Source organism: Sciurus carolinensis, unplaced genomic scaffold (genome assembly GCF_902686445.1).
Source record: "Sciurus carolinensis unplaced genomic scaffold, mSciCar1.2, whole genome shotgun sequence".
NCBI lineage: Eukaryota > Metazoa > Chordata > Mammalia > Rodentia > Sciuridae > Sciurus > Sciurus carolinensis.
The window spans coordinates 95,619-114,087 of NW_025920364.1; the positions used below are offsets into that span (position 1 = coordinate 95,619).

Here is an 18,469-nt window from a genome sequence, read left to right on the forward strand (position 1 = left end):
TAACTTCCAGGCTAGGATTTTATACTTAACTCCTGAGGCCCTCTTGGGTGAAGCACATGGGCAGTCTGGTGGCCTGGGCAGAGCTGGAGACAGCCTCCAGAAAGGTTAATGGCAAGACTCCTGGAACTGACTGCTAGAGGGCCATGCCTCACTAGCCCTGGGCTGCTCCTCACTTCTGGGTTTATGTAAAGCCCAACCTCTGGCAGATCCCTAGAACACATTGGTGATAACCAGGTCAGAGTTGACTGAGTTCCTACTCAGTGAAAATGGGACGTGACCCTTCTTATGATTTTAGTGTAGACACTCTCTGAGACCTTGTATGAGGCAGCCCAGAAGCTATTCCTGAGATTGTTTATGAGTAGAAGTCCAGATTAATTGTGCTAAGGGCTTACTCCATTTTATATCTTGATTACATGAAAACTTTGTTGACATTGCAAGACTCATTATGATTTCCTAATTTCTGAAATATATTTAGAAATATTCTCCACCTACAAAAAATTCTCTGACCTGGGCAACCATTATTGGAGCTAATGCATGCAATTTTTATAGAAATTATGTTTTGACTCATAGAAGAATTGCTTGGGTTGTGAGAAACCCATCACCTCAGTTTGCTTTTTGGTTCATGGCAGCTGTTTCCTAAAGTGATGCTAATTCTACATTTTTTCCTACCTTCTCTGCTCTCCTTTTCTCTTATTACTCTCATCTTTTACACCTCTCTTAATCTAAGTGATAGTTAAGATTGTACAGGGTGTCATCACCTTGCTTGGGAATGAGCAGGGGCTGATGGGCTCACGTTTCTTCTCAAGGATCCTGTGTCTGTGTTCAGAGCTGTCATCATGAGAGCCTTCAATATGCAAGTCCAAGGCTCCCATCCAAAGAATTCCCTCAGCTCAGTTCAAAAACAATTCATCCTTGGTGTTTACCTTCATTCCTAAGACATGCTTAGAGAAATCTTTGTTTGAATATTTGTAAAAGAAGTTCAGAACTGAAAGTTGTAAGGCAGGTGAGCACAGTTGAGTACTTAGTATTTTAATTTAGGACACATTTGAAGACAGCCCATATTTAGATAACTATTATGAATGTTAAGGAGCATGAGGGGAAATATGAGGTACCCCTGCTCTCTGGAGCTTGCTGCTTAGTTGTGTCAGCAATTACAGTATAACCCTGCATGTCAGGGATACATGATGATGAGTCCAGCTGCTGATGTTTACCATGAACCAGGCAACATTCAATGCACTTTTCAGATATTAGCTTATTGTGTTTCTGTAAGAGCAAAATATGCAATACTATAATTATCCATACTTCACAGATGACGAAAGTGAGACACTGAGAGGGGAAGTCTCTTTGCCAAGGTCATAGAGCAAGTAAGTGGCAGAGCTGAGGTTTTCACTCTCTCAATCACTGTCTTAATCTCCAGAGTCTGTGTGGTCAGCTGCTACCCCATTTCAGAGAAGGTGAAGATGGCACATAAGCAGAGGTATGCCTGAAAAGGTGGTGCCTAAGCAAGATTTTGCAGAGAGGATTTCAGAAGAACTAATAGCTTGCTAAGAAGAAGACACAGGGTCTGGGGTTGTGGCTCAGTGGTTAAGCACTTTCCTCGCATGTGTGAGGCACTGGGTTTGATTCTCAGCACCACATAAAAATAAATGAATAAAATAGAGGTCTATCAATATACAAAAAATAAAAACAAATAAAAGAAGATAAGAATAAGCATTTGGTCATCTTTCTTGGTGGCCAGAGATATTAATTGGAGGTGGATTTTGTTTTGTTTTGTTTTCATCTGTTGGGAATCTATTTCTTATAATGTATTTCTACTTTTTCTACATGACCAGGAAATAAATTTGTCATTATGTATTAGCATCAATATTAATCTTATTAGCCTTCAGCTTCAAAATAACTTCTTAACCTTTGTAAAATTGATCAATATCAACAGGAATAATAACTAGTAACTGGAAGGGCAGCCCAACAGGGCCTTTCCAGTGTATCAGAAGTCTCTTTCCATTCCAATGCACATTTTGTCAAGTGTGTTCTACTACACCCATTGTAAAACAGTCACATTCCTTTATGGTCGGTGTGAGTGGGCTGCTCTGAAATACTGGGATGGCTTTGCTCTTTGCTCTACTCTGTGGACTCAGTATAAAGATATTGCATTGGTGCACTGGTCAGATATTGCAAGGCAGTTGATCCTGTGGTGACACTGTACTGTTGAGTCTCCTTTGCTGCCTTGCCTTTCTCATATTTGGTCTTACACAGAACAGTGTGTTGCTTAAGGTGTGGTGAGGACAGGGGTGCTAGCCTTCAGGAGCATGGAATCCTGTGATTACTCCCCTCCCTGCAGGTGTATGGCAGGTGCTCCCCACAAGATGATCACAGTATGAGCATCCTGCAGGTACTGGTAGGGCTCATACTGGGCAAGTAGATTGCTGACCAGGAAAAAATCCAAACAGTACATCTATTTGAGTAGAGAAATGTTACCAAATTTGGCAGAGCTCTTAGGTAGTTTCAGAAACCTCATGAAGCCCAATGCAATCCTGTGCCCTCAAGGGTATAGCTCACTGGAGTCAGGGTGGCACACATGCTCCTGGCTGGGCATGGCAGACTCATGGGCTGAACACAGGGGAGCAGGCAACTGGGGCCATCAAGGTCTTGGCTTGCAGGAAGGATGAGTGAGGCCAGGGGCTGCTCTTGGCAACTGTCACCTACCCTGAAGCCCTAGCATCCTGGAAACATGTGTCTCAATCAACACAGAGTTCCTTAGGATCCTAAAGCCCAAGTAAACTGTTTTCAAAAGTTCAGAGATTCAATTATGGAAAGGAAAAGTATTAACATTTGGGAATATTCTTTCCTTTTGGATCTATGGATTTGGACTAAGGAAATGCCAATGTCATAAATTCATCTCAGACTTGTCCTCTTCCTTCTTGTTTAGATATTTGTCAGGCTAGTAAAGAAGTTGAGCACTTACATTTTTGGGAAGCACTATGGGCTAAGGGGAAGAGCATGATGGACAGGCATCATGAGAGTGTATACACTAGAACAGAGGCCAGTGTCTGGTCATGAGGAGAGTTTTGTCCAGAAGCTCATTATTCTCTTGGAGCATGAACTCTGTCTTGTGTCCTCCTCTTACCTTAGAGCTATCTGTCTGCAAAGAGGCACCATGTGTTTATCCACATCTACACTCTGCTCACTAAGGAGGAAGTAGAGTGATGCAGGGAACCAAACTGTAAGGGAAGAGCATTTGGGGTGATGGAGCTATGGATAATCCTTTGTCCCTTTCTTCCTTTCTGTGCCATACTTTCTTCAGTAAGTTCTCCATCAGAAATACTGGTTACTCTTGTTTAGTCATTAATTCCATTAAGAAAGAAAAAAATGCCAGGTGTGGTGGTGCATGCTGGTAATCCCAGCATCTCAGGAGGCTCAGGCAGGTGATCAAAAGTTTGAGGCTAGACTCAGCAAGTTAAAGAGGTCCTACACAACGTAGCAAGACAATCTCAGAATAAAAAATAAAAAGGATTGGGGTTATTGCTCAGGGCTAAAGAGCTGCTGGGTTCAATCCTCAGTATCAAAAGAAAATTAAAAAGAGAAAGAAATAAGAACAAAAGAAAAGAAAAGCATGTGTAAGTTGATTGGTAATTTACCTGAAATCATATTCATGGATTTCCAGGGGCAGATGAGATTTTTCTTGTCTTCCTTGACCAATTTGACTATTTATACAAAAGCTCTTCTTCCTGTGTACTTGAACAGGTCCCATCATAAGCCCCTTTCCAGATTTCCCTGTGCCCTATGGAGGAAAGGACTCTTGTTCTCTTGATATTTTTGTAACAATGTATTCATAATACATATAAGATAGAACCTGTTTTTCCATTTTCTGTCCAGTGGGGTAGGAGGCTTGACGCAAAACTTGACAAAGATGCACTAGAAGCATCAGTCGCAAAACATCTTTTGGCATTGCACTGGGACAAGACTAGGATTCAGGATCTCTCCTCAGCCCCACCTGCTGGCTCAGGTGCACAGGCAGGCAATCCCACATGCTGACCGGGGGGAGGCTTGGCCTTGCCAGCACCACACACTGCTCCAGGGGCAGATATGGCTGTGCAGAGCCTTCCTGTGTACCGACCTTTAGAAATGAATGTCCTCTCTCTTCTTGACATTGACCAAAACTAAAGGTAGGAACTTCCAGACTCACAGGGAAACTATTTAGTCATGTGTACTGAGGTTGCCAGTAGCAGCAGTCAGTATGCATCTCCAGCACAGCCAGGATCCAAGGTTGAGCCAACTCCAGAGGGCCTTATAAGTGATAGAGTTGGGAGAAAATTACAACAGCTGCAGACATTGCCTTGCAGCCAAGGGGCCTGACCTTGTCACTCTGCCTGGGTTTGGCTTTGGGCAAACTCCCAATTTATCTTTGTTTAAATTCCCAGTCTGTAAAATGGAGGTAATAATGTACCCGCATCTGGGGTTGCTGTGAGGGGTGAAAATTTAAATTCATGGAGAGGTGCAGAAGTTAACAGAGGCCTGGCCAGGTGCTCCATCCCTGAGACATGGGAGCTGGAGGGACCAGCACATGCACAACTACAACACACCTGCAGTGCCTCTGGTAGTGTTCCTTTGGTTACCCCTTTGTGGCAGAAACTGCTGGGAAATTTTAGTAGCCAGAGTGCTATCATACAAGTGTTGGGCAGCTTGCTATTTAAAAAACTTAGGTGAAAATATTTTAGATGAACATTTTCATAATATACTGTTGGCATACAGCAATCAAGTGGGTCTACCAAGTCCAGTCATTGATTGAACCTCCTGGGCTCCCTGTTAAATTCTTAGCTGTGATCATGCCAGTGGATGGGAGCACCTCCTTTGCCCTGAACAGGTGGGCTCTGCTCCATGGTGATGCTGTCCATGAAATGATCTTGAGATTGTATGACATCAGAAGTATTTTTGTCCTCTTCCAACACAGATGTTCTTTGACAAAGGAGTGACCAGACAGGAGTCGGTACTGCTAGACTCAGAGTGACTTAGGTACAGACTGTTATCTGTGTTCTCTCCAGGTTCCCAGCAGGTTTCAGTACCCCACAGAAGGCTACTCTACCCCCCAAATCCTGGTGTTTTCCAAGTTGCAAAGAGTTTTATGCTTAATTTTATTCTTTCCCACCCAAAGTTACTAAATGGAGAAGAGTATCTCTAAACTGTCTTGTGCATGCTGGTCATGTGCCTTCATAGGAAGGTTACAGCCCTCTCCTCCAGAAATCCTTTACTGTGTCACTTGGAGGGAAAAAATAGTCTCTGGGCAAGGTGTTTGTGCAAGCTGCTGAAGGACTTGCTGGGGCACATGGGGGAAGTGGGACTTCCCTGAGGAAGTTGCAGGATGAGGGGTATTAGTGCCCCCTTAGGCTCTCAGGTATTTGCCAGATGAATGGACAAACACTGATCACAGGGACAGAGTACTGAGTAGATTCACTTAGTGGATATTCAGAGGAGTCCTTCCTATATTGCTCAATCCTGTAGTAGGGGGTTTGGAAAAGGGAAGAGAAACAGGACTAGGAATGTTCTGATTCCTGCTCTGAAGGTGCCTTGGTGAAGCTTGGAGGAGGAAGGACAGTGGCCCCCAAGAATTAGGGAGTGGGGGAACCAAGTCACAACTCTGCCTCTTGGTGAATGGTCCTTTCAGGGAATATGGACTGCTGGTCAGTTAGCAGAGGAGGCCTGCGGGTGGGAGGAGGTAGGCCGTGGCCTTGAACATGGAACAGGGAGAAGGGAGTGCATTCCAGGCTGGAGCAAATTCTGGAGGCTGGAGTGAATGTGATCTTGCAGAGGACAGAGAGGACCTTGACCTCTTTGGAGCCAGAAAGAACTATTAGGGATAGAAACTGGAAGTCCTGACAGATGAGGATGGTTAGGGTCAGGCTAAGGCTGTTACCCACATGGGTCACTGCCTCAGCAAGCCAGAACCTGTGCACTCACTCTTTGCTGATGCTTGGAATAGTTAAGTCATGCTCTTTGGGGGGAAGGAAGGCAAAATTCAGGTTGCATCATTACAGGTCAGGCAGACTGTCCAGGCATCACACATGCTGGTGCTAGGTCAGTGACACTGATGAGTGAGTGCACTGACATGTGTCCCCAAGGTCACGGGACAGTGAAGGGCAGGGCCAGGACCCAAGTTGAGTCCCAAGCCCAAGGGGTCTCTGCAGTTTGAACTTTTCACTTAACCAGTTCCTAAGGAGTTTGTGTAAGCCTCACACACAGGGACAGGAAAGGTATAGAAAGTAGACCCTCTTGGTTCAAGCATGTCTTCTCACTGTCTGAAGGTCATGGTTCTAAATGCCAGATACAGAGTAGCTCAGCTATTGCCTGGAAAGAATTTAACCCTTCAGGGTTTGGATTGTGAAGAAACCTATCCTCTGAAGATGAATTGTTGCTTTTTACTTGAATTTCAGTGATGTGGAAGTAAATTGTTATGCTGTTGGAGACATATTTTCCTTTCCACTCAGTAAAGGATCTAATGAGACTGTGGCAACCTGGCTCCATGGGACTATGTTGGTTTGGACCAACAGGTGAGGGTGGATTGAGGTGCTGTGTATGGTTCAGCAGGGATGGGAAATGGCAATGGAAGTCAGGAAGCAAAGAGGAATTATAATGCAGGGGTCAAGGACAGGGTGGAGGTGGACCAAGGTTAGAGGAAAATCCCTGGGAAGGTTCAGGGGCTAGGGTTCCTGGAGGAACTGCAACTCCCCCTTCTCACAGCAGGTGATTCCCCACCAGGTCACTCTGGCTTGGTACCTGAGGGGTTGAAGTGACTTAGGATGTCCCTTGAAATGTCCCTGCCTCCTTTTGCTGTTAGTCAGTGTAGAGCCTCTGGACTGTTGCTGAGAGCTGCTTGTTTTCAGTGAGCATTTATGAACCTTGGGAAGAGGATCTCAGGATCTCACCATCCCACTTTCAGCAAGGAGCCTGCTGTTCATTGGGTGTCTCCCTGCAGCACATCAGTGTGGTGAGCAAAGGGCTGGGCCCATAGCAGCTGTGTGCCAAGCTCCTTCCAGGTGCTGGGCAGTTGTCTGAAAAATGTGTGAAGTGTGTTCTTCTGACCTGATGCTCCAGGAGGATCTAGTGGGAAGTGGCATGCTGGCCTGGTCTTTGAGCATCCATGTGGGTCATTGCTGGGCCTTTTTCAGCTTGTAGCACACAAACCTTCACTGAGGGCCTTGGGCGCAACAAACTTGGACTATAGCCTCAGGGAGAGTTCAGATCAAAATAACTTTGTTTAAACACATCCTTCATCTGAACATCATTCATTTCATGTGTTCTCTTTTGAACTAGAATTCAATAATTTAAACTTCTGGGTGTTTTAGATTTTTTTTTTGCTACTGTGATTTAAGAATCCAATCAGGAACACTGCAAAGGAGAAAAAGTTTATTTGAGGGCTCAGTTTCAGAGATCTTTGGCCATAGAAGGCTGGCTACATTGCTTGGGGCTCAAGGGGAGCCTCAACATCATGGAAGAAGAGTATGGCAGAAGAAAGCAGCCCATGTGATGATCAGGAAGTGGAGAGAGAGAGGTCTCCACTTGCCAAATATAAATATACACCTCAGAGCCACACCCCCAGTTCCCACCTCCTGCCAAACTCTACCGCTTCAGTTTCCACACAGTTATCCCTATCATGGGATTAATACACTGCTTGGTTTAAGACTCTCACAACCCCATCATTTCTCCTCTGAACCTTCTTGCATTGTCTCACATGTAAAGTTTTGGAGGACACCTCACATTCAAACCATAAACTGAGTTTCTATTTCATCCATTTTTTGTTTGATATTTTGAACATTTTGATTGAAGAGGGATAACTGAATTAACTTTGAAGCTGTTGAATCTGAGATTTATGCTATTACACTATCAAAGAACAAGGGATGCCTTTGCAGGGTAGAGTCTCATTTTCTTCCCCCTTCATACTTGGTTAACATCAGATCCAGGACAGAATGGGGATAGTCAGTGTGGCAGGAACTGAATGACTGGAACTGGAAGCTGGGTGAGATCCTGAGAAGTGGCAGGCATTGTGCTGGGTTAGGCTAGCCCAGAGCTTGCAGATGAATTCCAGGGGGCTGGAAACTGAGGCTGTAGGTAAAACAATGGCAGTAGCAGCAGGTGAGGAATGCCAGCCTCTGACCCTCCAGGGACCCATTATGTTTTTCTGTCTTTACACACACATGACAGACTTCACACCCCAAGATCAGTGGTCACTCCTGTTTGAAAAGGAATATTTAGAATAGGGGTGGGGATGGGTGGTAAGAAAGTTGTTGAGATGGAGACCTTGTGCTTATAGCAGGGGACACTCTCCAGCTGCACAGAGGATACCATTGTGAGAGGTAGTGGTGCTGCAGGACACATTCTGGGGAGAAGAGACTCAGTCTTGAGTCCTCCTGGCCTGTCTCAGACATGGGTAGACTTAGAGATAAACTAACTGAGGAGTCAACTTCACCAGAAGTTTTGTAGGCTGTAGCTAGGGGACAAAGGGGTCCCACTGGTCTGTATTTAGGTTATTCCACCATTCATGTGACAGAAGGGGGTGCAGTTGCTCATCTGCCCACCATGGAGTCACTATGTGGGGATATACTGGGAGTTGGTTTTTTTGAACTATTTGTGGGAAGAGTAGGTGTGACTCACTGGCTAAAAACTTAAAAAAATAGAGACTACAGGTTATTTTGTTGTCTGTACCTCTGGATTCTCAACTCCTCAGATCCCTCCTCTTCATGTGGAATAGGAATCCCAGTTCCCAGCACATTTGAGATCTGTGTGGATGCTCTGAAGTCCCCTGTGTTTGCTAGATGGAGAATGGCAAAGAATAAAGGCACAATTCTCAACCTCAAAATCTATTATATTGGAAAATTTTATTGTGTGACAACAGGGTCCACTCGAGGTGACCAGTGTGGTATGGACTGCAGGGGAAGACTCCACAGAGGGGAGGCATTGTATGGAGTTCAGGCTTCTCAGCTCCAGATAAGTGTGTTACTTACCTGGCCATAAGTTCCAGGAGGGGAGTATCAGTTTGTTCAGCCTTAATTCCCTGTGCCTCACATACTCTTGGCACACAGCAGGTGTTTATTGAGCATTCATAAGTGATAGGAAGGTGTTTCTGGAGTCTCAGAGTTTGAGAGTTGGGAAAGTTTCAGTGAGGAACAGGCCAGCTGGCAGTGCTGACAGAGGCATCTCAGTTTCAGATCCTGGAACTGTGAAGGATCTTTGAAGATTCTTCTAAGCCTCTCTGTTTCCATCTTTGCATGGAAAAGATGAGGAAGTAGTCAGCAAGATGTAGGATCTATTCAAGTGATGGCCAAGAGCTTGCTGATGGGGAAGAGGCCTGGCCTGCAGTGCAAGTCCACCATACTGAGTGTATGTGGCTTTTAAATGCTCAGCTTTGGTCCCCAACTTACAGCTGAAGGGACAGAAATGTGCAGACAAGAGACTTTTATGAGGTCCCACATATTTGGTTCAGAGTCATTTCTGTGCAGCTCCTCTTGGAGAGCCAGTGGTGGGCATCATTATTAAAGAGGTCTGGGATGCGCCATGGATTTAATGAGATATCAGAATCTCATTTAGCACATTTCATTGCATCTGCAGGACTGTAAATAAGAAATCTCAAAAGGGTCATCCTTCATTCTTGTCTTCCAAGCTGATGGAAAAGGTTTTGGAACTTCTTGGAATCCTTTATCAGCTTTGGATAAAATATTAGATTCAGTGCATGAGCTTGTCAGAAAGAACACTGTCAGGAACCATTCCTTCTGCTGGCTGTTGTGTCATGACTGGCTCACTCTGAACTTTTTTGAGGAGGGTATAAAAGTGCACCTTTCCCTTCAGGGTTAAGGGTCAAGAACCTGGCCATTCTGAGGGTAAATTCGAGGTCTTCCTAGCAAGTGGTCCCAGTAGTGTACAGGATTGGGGTTCCTGGGATGGCCTGTTCAGCATAGAGCAGAATGAGAAATGGAGCCTGGGCACTGTGATTTAGCTCTACATCCTCTCTGATATTGGCCTGAAGGGGCCACAACAGGGGGTTCTCTCTCCTTCTGGCTGAAAAGTCTTTGGTGACTGTATATTTTCAGACCTGTTTCCTTTTCTGAAAAATAGAAGCACTCATGTTACTCACTGCCTGGGATTGTCATAATATGATATGGGGTGACTCAGGTAGAACTGTAGGCAGCCTGCCTGACAAAACTCAGCAATGTTCTATTATCATGCAGCTGATGATGACATACTCTGTTGCACCTGTTGCCAAAAGGCTTTTATTCTGGCTAAGGAATACAGTGTGGAGGGTTTGATTTAGTTTCGAAGGAAGCTGTGACTATTGAAGCTTGTTTTGGATGGACCCAATTGGCTCCCAAAATTGAGAATGAGGAGGATCTAATGTGGGGTATGGAAAAGTTCCACCTGCCTACCAATTCCCCTGAAGAGGAATACCCTTCATGGTCTGGTATGAATGGGAGCCACATTCCCCGAGAGACAATTGGCTGGCCTCCAAATTCTGGAAGAGAGAACTTCTCAGAGACAAGTCCCTCATTCCCATTCTGTTTTTCCCATTCATAGCTACTCCCCTCCTCCCTTTAATATTTTGGATTTTATTGGTATCCGTTCTTGTAAATGGCATCCCTGTTTAATGTACGTGATGTTGAATCCCACACCATCCTGATTCTGTTCAGCTTGCAATGTGTCCACACAGGCCTGTAAATCCTTGTACCACTGTAGTGTTGGACCACAAAATGAAATGTGCTTTACCAAGGGCACAGTCCCTTACCTTCCCTGGAACACAAGATAATATATCTGTGGGGATAGAAGTCAGCAGCAAAATAGCTATGTGGTCATAGTCCCCAAGTGGGCTTACTGACCTAACTCTCACCTGGTTGGTGGTAGAGAGACTGCCTCCTGTTTTCCACCAATGCTTACATTGAGACCTACCTGTTCATCTGTGCCCCACACTAGGCATTTCCCACTCTCCAGAGTTTGCCAGTCTCTAGGGACAAAGAGCTACTTAAATCCTAAAACTGCAAGTTAATGTTCTTTGCCAAGCCTCCAGCAAGGCCTGTGTTTCTCCTGTCGATGCATAGGACATCCTAGAAGATTCCAGATATTGGGCCTTTGTCAGTTTTAGGCAATGTCAACTGGGGTACAGTATTCAGTCTCTCAGCTTTGTATGAGGTCACTTTCTCAATCGATATCCTTAATGTTTGATGTATTAATGTGTGTGCATGTACATTGATAGAAGTGAACACATGATGTCATCTTCAATGGGTTGAAAATATGCTGGTTTTGGCTTTCAAAAGAAGGCTGCTGAAGGACAGAGCTCAGGCTCAGCCCCTGTGTTCTGATGAACTGCTGAACCGACAGCCTTGCTGAGGAGTGCCTGATGGGCCACACCTGGGCTGGCGTGGGTCTGTTAAGGAAATAACTGCTGACAGGGTCCCAGAGCTGTCCCACACTTTAGTAAGCAGACTGGAAATCACCCAGGCTTTGGAAAAGGCTTCCAGGCCAATTACCTTCAGAGGTCTATAGATGTTCAGCTGGATTCTGGTTCCCAAAGGAGGGGGTCATCTCAGTCTGTCAAGAACTCTGGCCTCAGGGATATCTTTTTGATCCTGTGGGCCCCCTCTTGACCATTACCCTTCTTCTGGGCCTGTGTGTGTTTGTCCCTTATTAAGGTGTCACCACTGCTACTTTGCCTTCTTGTCAGATTTCCCCAGAGTGCTCCTCCTCACCTGGCTGACTCAGCACAGGGTAAGAGAGACTCAGGTGTGGCACAGTCCATGCCACCAAGAGGACTGTGCCCTTTTATGCAAAAGCAGGTGCAAGTCCATCTGTTCTCTAGGAGGTTCCAGCTGGCTCTAAATAGAAAATCCCAGATGATCAGCTGGGTAGAGACTGTTAGAAAAGTCATTATTGACAAGAGGTTGTCTGAAATTTTGAAGACAGAGGACAAGGAGAATATGATATATCCCTTTTATGACCCACTTCCTGTGTGTACTCCAGTATCCACTGCCTTGGACACTTTCACATCAGTCAAAGGAAGATTTTCAACACAAATTAACCATTAACACTTTCTCAATTATCCTTTTATTATCATTAAGATGAGCTAGTTTCTCCTTTCATGGTGCAAACAAGTATTCAAAGCTTATGTCTCTCCTGATAAAGCTGAGAGTATGAGGTCTGCCATTGAGACTCTTCTACCTGGAACTATTTGTGTTGCCTTCAAATCCAGCCCAGCCACTGTGGCTACAGGATTATGGCAGACTCTAACTATTCTGCACCACTCATGCTTCATCTGTGGAAATGCTGTTAACACTACTAGGTAGTGGGTGGCAATATTTGGAAGTATGAGACACAGCATGAGGCCTGGTCCATGGTAGGTGCCCAAAAAGGGGGAAATATTGTTTATTGCAGTGATTTAGAAGGAATAATTCAGCATGTGATGACCTCCAAACAGAAAGCTTTACTTAGATGTCACCTAGTCTGAGAAGCTGTCTCCAGTCCCTTGGTCTGTGTGAGAGGCCCTCCAGGTCATCCTCAGCTCTGTACTTTGCTGGTCCACTTCCCTGCTTGATGCATGGGTATTTTTCTGCTTAGTACTTGGCCTTGGATACCTAGAGAAGTTCTGTTTCACTGACCTGTCTGTTCTTGGTAATAAAAATAGGGAGACACAACAGCTAGCCACAAAGGGTATTTTTCAACTGTGACTTCAGGGTAAGCAGAAAGGACCTGGTTGGCTTAGGGGTCTTTGTTGTGGTGAGAGTGAAGATGAGAATTTCTGATTCATCAGAAATTTTACCTCATTCGGGCCAATCAGGTTGACTCAGAAGAGCATGAACATATAAGCAAGCCTTTAATGGACTTGGGTGGGGGGACTTTACATTAAGGAGAAAGGGAACAGCACTGATTGAGAGAAACAGAATGAGCCAGGCTTCCAGTGAGTGACTCATTGGAAGGGCCGGCATTTTCATGGTAATGCTTTAAAGGAGTTTCCTTCATGTGAAAGGCTGTTGTGATATCTCCTGGGCCATCCTAAGCCCAGTTGATCAACACCTATTTATGGTTGATCTGTTGAAAAATGGAAGTGTACAAAATGGCATATTCCATGCATTGTTAAGGTAGAAGAGTTAAAAAAAATTATAGTAACCTTATAAAATAAGGCTTTAGAGCTTATCTGCCATGTTGTTCCCCATTTTGGTCTCTTACCATCTCATTTCCCTGAGAGATTATATCCTTTGCATTAGTAAGGGGAAAACTTGAGAGCTAATGGGTTAAGGAGACACACAAGGAAAGCCGAATGTTGTATGTTTTACATGAAATGACTTATTGTGACACCTTCATCTTTCTTGCTGTTTGACAACAGTAGGACTTCTCATGTCAAATCTGATATCATTTGTAAAGCAGTAGGTTCAGGAATATTACACTTTCTTCCTCACAATGGTTTCTCATTGCATTCTTCTAGGTAGGCTAAATAGATGTCTCTTTTGAAATCCTACCAATTTATGAGATATTTGATTTTGTTCCCAAGTTTGTGAACAATATCTGCATTTACAATACCCATGCCAGTTATATGAGTGAACCAAAGTTAATACCCTTTGGAAACCAACAAATCATGTTTATCCATAGCACCATTGAGATTATTACAAGTACCCACTACTTCTGGTTGAGGCATGTTGGTTCCACTCCTTTTATTCATGCTGAGATGTTGGCAGGTTGTTCCACTCTATGATAGTTTTTTGCACCAAGTATTTATAATCTTACCATTTTACAAAGACAATTTCATTATTTGCATTAAATCTAATCATATGCCTTTTATTTTCATCATTATTGTCATTTCAGATAACACATGTGTGGTCTCTTTTGTCTCTTACGAACAAAATCTTCCCCAAATGTACTATCTGGATGGGATGTAAACAAGTCAGAACCAGTGAACAGTGGATTCTCTACCACTTAAAGCATTTGGAGAACTACCTTTCCATGCTAAAGTTTATTGTTAGAGCTTTCTTGAGTGCTTCTGCTGCAAACCAACCAAGGGGCAAAACATTAGATGTTGTCAGGCAGCAGTGTGTCACACTCCACATTTCTAAGCAATATACATAGTCCTGGTATCCTATTTATAGGACAGTTATTTTCAAACATCAATAATTTGAAATATAGCACATTCCTAGATATAAAATGACAAACTACTTCAAGAAAATACTTTCATGAATGTATTTCTTATATTACATGCCTGTTATGTACATACTACTATTCCATTAAACATTTAGTAAAAGTGACTTTTGCAGTAGTTTGTCATGTTCACAATAAATTTTTAAATATTTCAAATGATCTCATCACTCACCAATTACCTTTCTCAAAAGAATAACACTGTACAAATATAATATTTATTTTAAAATTAACCACAAGTGGTCAATTAGTTGCTTAGTTTAATGTATAAGACACCTCTAGTTGTCCTAATACATAGGACAACTGACATACTCGGCTAATATTAACCACTACTTATCTTGAGGAGTTTACTCCAGGGCAACTGGTGGAGTTTAAGTGTGCACAAACTCCTCCCTGCTCAGATCATAAGAAATTGAATGCCCTTCTATTTTCACAGTATTAGTGTTACCTCAAGGTAGGTAAAGCTGTTTGTTATGATGGTTTAGATATTGGGTATTCCTCAAAAGTTCATATGTGAGACCATGCAAGAAAATTTACAGGTGACATGATTTGGTTATAAAGTAATCAAGGATTTATTCCCTTGCTAGGGATGAACTGGACTAACTGTAGGCAGGTAGGGTATGGCTCGAGGAGGTGGTTCATTGGGGGTGTGCCTTGACAAGTGGAGCTCTTTCTGCTTCCTAGTTGTCATGGTCTGAGCTGCCTTCCTCCATCACATCATTTCACCCTGATATTCTGCCTCTCCTTGGGCCCTGAGTTAATGTAGGAGGCTGTCTATGAACTGAGACCTCTAAAACCATCAGCATCAAGTAAAACTGATGATCCTCCTCTAAAATTGTTCTTGTCAGTTCTTTTGGTCACAGTGATGGAAAATCTTACTAAAAAACCTAATCCAGGGAACAAGAGATATGACTGCTCCTATGACTCCTATGGGAATTCATTCTCTAGCATGCTTATGTCAGTGTGTCCTGAGGTCCTTATTTTTCTAATAGATTGTCATTTGTGCAGGGAAAACATGTCAAAAGACAAACCAGTCCCCTCCAAATTGTTTTGGTTATAACTGCATTCCAAATTTACCATCTAAAGACCTGTCTATGTATCGGGAAGAACCCCACACATTTGTTCATTTGATAGAAGTTAAAACCCTGCAAGATGCTGGGAAGCAAATAGCAATTTGCTGATAGAAGACCCAGAGGGTACGTTTAACTCTTAATATCTTTCTTTCCTTCTGAAAAGCAGCAGGAAGCAATAGAAGCCCATATGTGTAATCTCCATGGATGTTATTTTCTTGCTTTAACTATAAGGTCTGAATAAAAATGATTAATTTTGTTTTGGGACAGAAGTGTGGGTGTGGAGAACATTTGCTTCTATGAAATTATCACTGTAACTGTTGCATTCCATGCTTTTATGTCATCTTTTTTATAAAACTGCTTCCACCTGTGAATCATTTAGCCACAGGGTTATCTATAGGCACATCTTTTAGTTTTAGCTTGCTATAAAGTTTGTTCCATAATGTCCACACATTGGTCTTTTAGAGGGGGCTCAGTTCAGGAATAGAGTAGTTAGATTTAAAGTTGGACATTCCTGGAAATGTTTGATGTCAGGAGTATCTAACAGTGATGATTATGAACCAGTGATGATTCTTGGCTTGTAAAACTGTGTGGACTTGGTGAGAGGACCTGGACCTCCACATGCTGTCCCAAGATTAATTGGGAGGACTTGTTAACTACCAAAGGAGCCATGGCCATTGTTCATATACAGTTTGGTAACCCCTGACTCAAAGGATCTAGCTGTTTGGAGAAATGAGTTACTAGTCTTGGGATGACCTCCACTTTTGGGATTTAAACCTCTAAAGTTAAACTCAGTCTTTTGCATATGACTTTTCATTTACCCATATGATGTCATGTTTGTCTTGGGGTATACTTTTCTTTTGGGCATCCAAGGCTGAGCAGATGGTGCATTTCTACTGTGAAGGTCAGTCAAGGATCCTCAGGGGTTATTTTTTAGGGTATACAATTACATGTGAATAAGATTTTAATTCTTAGTAATCTTATATTTGAATGAACACCTAGGAAGGAGACTCTCCTTTTAACTTTTTCACATATAATATTTTACTAATTTTTACACACAATTTATAAAAACACATTTAAGAGACCCAATTATATTGTCTTTTATAGACTGTAAGAAACCAAGAATACTTGAATTTTTAATTAGCAATGAATGTTTCAATATTTTAAATTACAAGCTGGGCTGAGCACTGCAAGGCCAGCGTTGTAGCAAGTGGTGTGGCTTCTGGGCATGAGGGGGCCATGCTACTGGGTCTCAGCCTCTGGTTTTGCTCCACTCCCTGGATGCAGCACCCCCATCTCAACCAGAATGGTGAACCTGGCTGCCATGGTGTGGCGCTGCCTCTTGGAGAAGAGGTCCATGCTGGTCCTGGTCTTCAGGCTCTGGCATGGTCTACATCCTCAGCAACACCTTGAAACAGGAGGACAGTACAGTGAGAGATAGCAATCTCCTCCAGGCTCAGGACCAAAACCAATCCATTCCATAAAAAGTACAATTTAACATGGGCAATAGCAGCCAGCCAAGCATTCAGTGCCAGAACTCCTTTCAAGGGAAGCGCCTCATCATGGATGACCTAGGATTTGTCTGTGAAAGGAAGATTCTACTGACCAATGGCTACTGTGATGTCAACCAACTTCAGCACAAAGCAATATTGCTGCAATAGCTGCCTGCAGCACCTATGAGTACTGTGTGTCCTGCTGCCTTCGGCCCAACAAGCAACTCTTCCTGTAGCGCTTCCTCAGCAGGGCAGATGTGCCATTCCAGAACCTATTCATGGCAGTGAAATATCACTTCCAATTGTGCTTGGCTAAATGCAGTACCTCTTCCCAGAGTGCGCAGCATGAGAACCCCTACCAGGATCCAATAGCCAAGTTCTGCTAGGGAGAGAGCCCACCCAAGTTCTTCCACATGTGATGGCCTGCTGCAGCCTGAGCACTGAGACACTGCCAGAGGATGCACCACCTGGAACCACACTTAAGGGTCCAGGTCAGTCCTGGACAAGGTGGAGTGGGGACACATTGACTGTGACCACTTCCATGCTGTTCACTGGCTTTGCCCACCACCTGGGCTGCAACTGGTGGAGCTCTTCTATAAAGTGGACTGTAACCTCTGGCTGGGCCCATGCAGGAAAGAACTGCAGGCTGAGCTGGGAGCGGTGTTGTTGTCCCTGGGAGACTCAGCCTCAGCACCCACACAGTGACCTGGAACTTGTGTTCATTAGGTGCCATGTGTTCACTGCTATTTTGATCTGGGCTCTTCTGTGTAAAATGTATTTTTAGATTCCTTTGGAATAGTAGGAAAAACATAATGTATGCAGGAAAATGCCTTACCATTCTAGTTGAATATATTCAAGGAAATTTTGAAAACATATTTTAACTTACAAATGACTCAGTTGTTTTACCCCTTATATAGTTTTCAGATTTTAAACTCTATGATAAGTAGTTTTACAAATATTTATCTTACTTACATTTAATGTATTTTTAATAGTTGATTATAGATTACCAATGGAAATCAAGAAACCATCCATTTTCAATTGCTTCATTGTCAGAGAATACAGTAAAAGTCATCATACCTGAAATACAGAAAACAGTAGTCATTGCATCCCTTCAACATCCAACAAGGATAAATACAGCCTTGGTTGGTGAGCAACCCAGGCAAGAATGTGTGCTAACAATTTTGAAAACACCTTTATTTTCAGTACAAGTGGGAGATTCAGAAGAGAGAAAATCACCAAAATCTGTAGGTGCTTCCTGTAATTGCAAGTGGAGGATTATTTTAAAATTCTTTATAAGGAATTCATTAAAGTAGGCATGTCAATCACCCGCCATGCCACACATGACATATGACTCCTCCAGTGTGATAACAACCTGGGTTCCTGGACACCTTTGGACATTTGGACCATGTCACTTCATGGAGAAATTATTTTCTAGATAGTACTAGAGGGTCCAGGTCTTCTCAAGTAGGGACAATCAGTCTTCCCATTACCAGTGTGGCCATAGGAGTCTGACTGGCATATTTTTGTAGTCTGAGGGCCATAAAGACCTGCACATAAGGGACTTCTGTCCATTTTCTTTGTTTCTGCAGTAGAGATCTAGTTGTGAATGGTGTTGAAATAAGGAAGTCATCCCTGTTGACCATCAAGCACATATAGAGGGCAAGCAGTGTGGCAGAAAAAAATATTTTTCTTTAGATCATCTAGTTTGAATTTTTCTCATTATACAATACATACCCTAAAAGGGACTCT

General features: G+C 43.3%; 1 pseudogene; it reads left to right on the forward strand.

Moving 5' to 3' along the window:
* Positions 1-16,533: 16,533 nt before the first annotated feature.
* On the forward strand, positions 16,534-17,139 carry LOC124975644 (SREBP regulating gene protein-like; annotated as a pseudogene).
* The last annotated feature ends 1,330 nt before the right edge of the window (positions 17,140-18,469 follow it).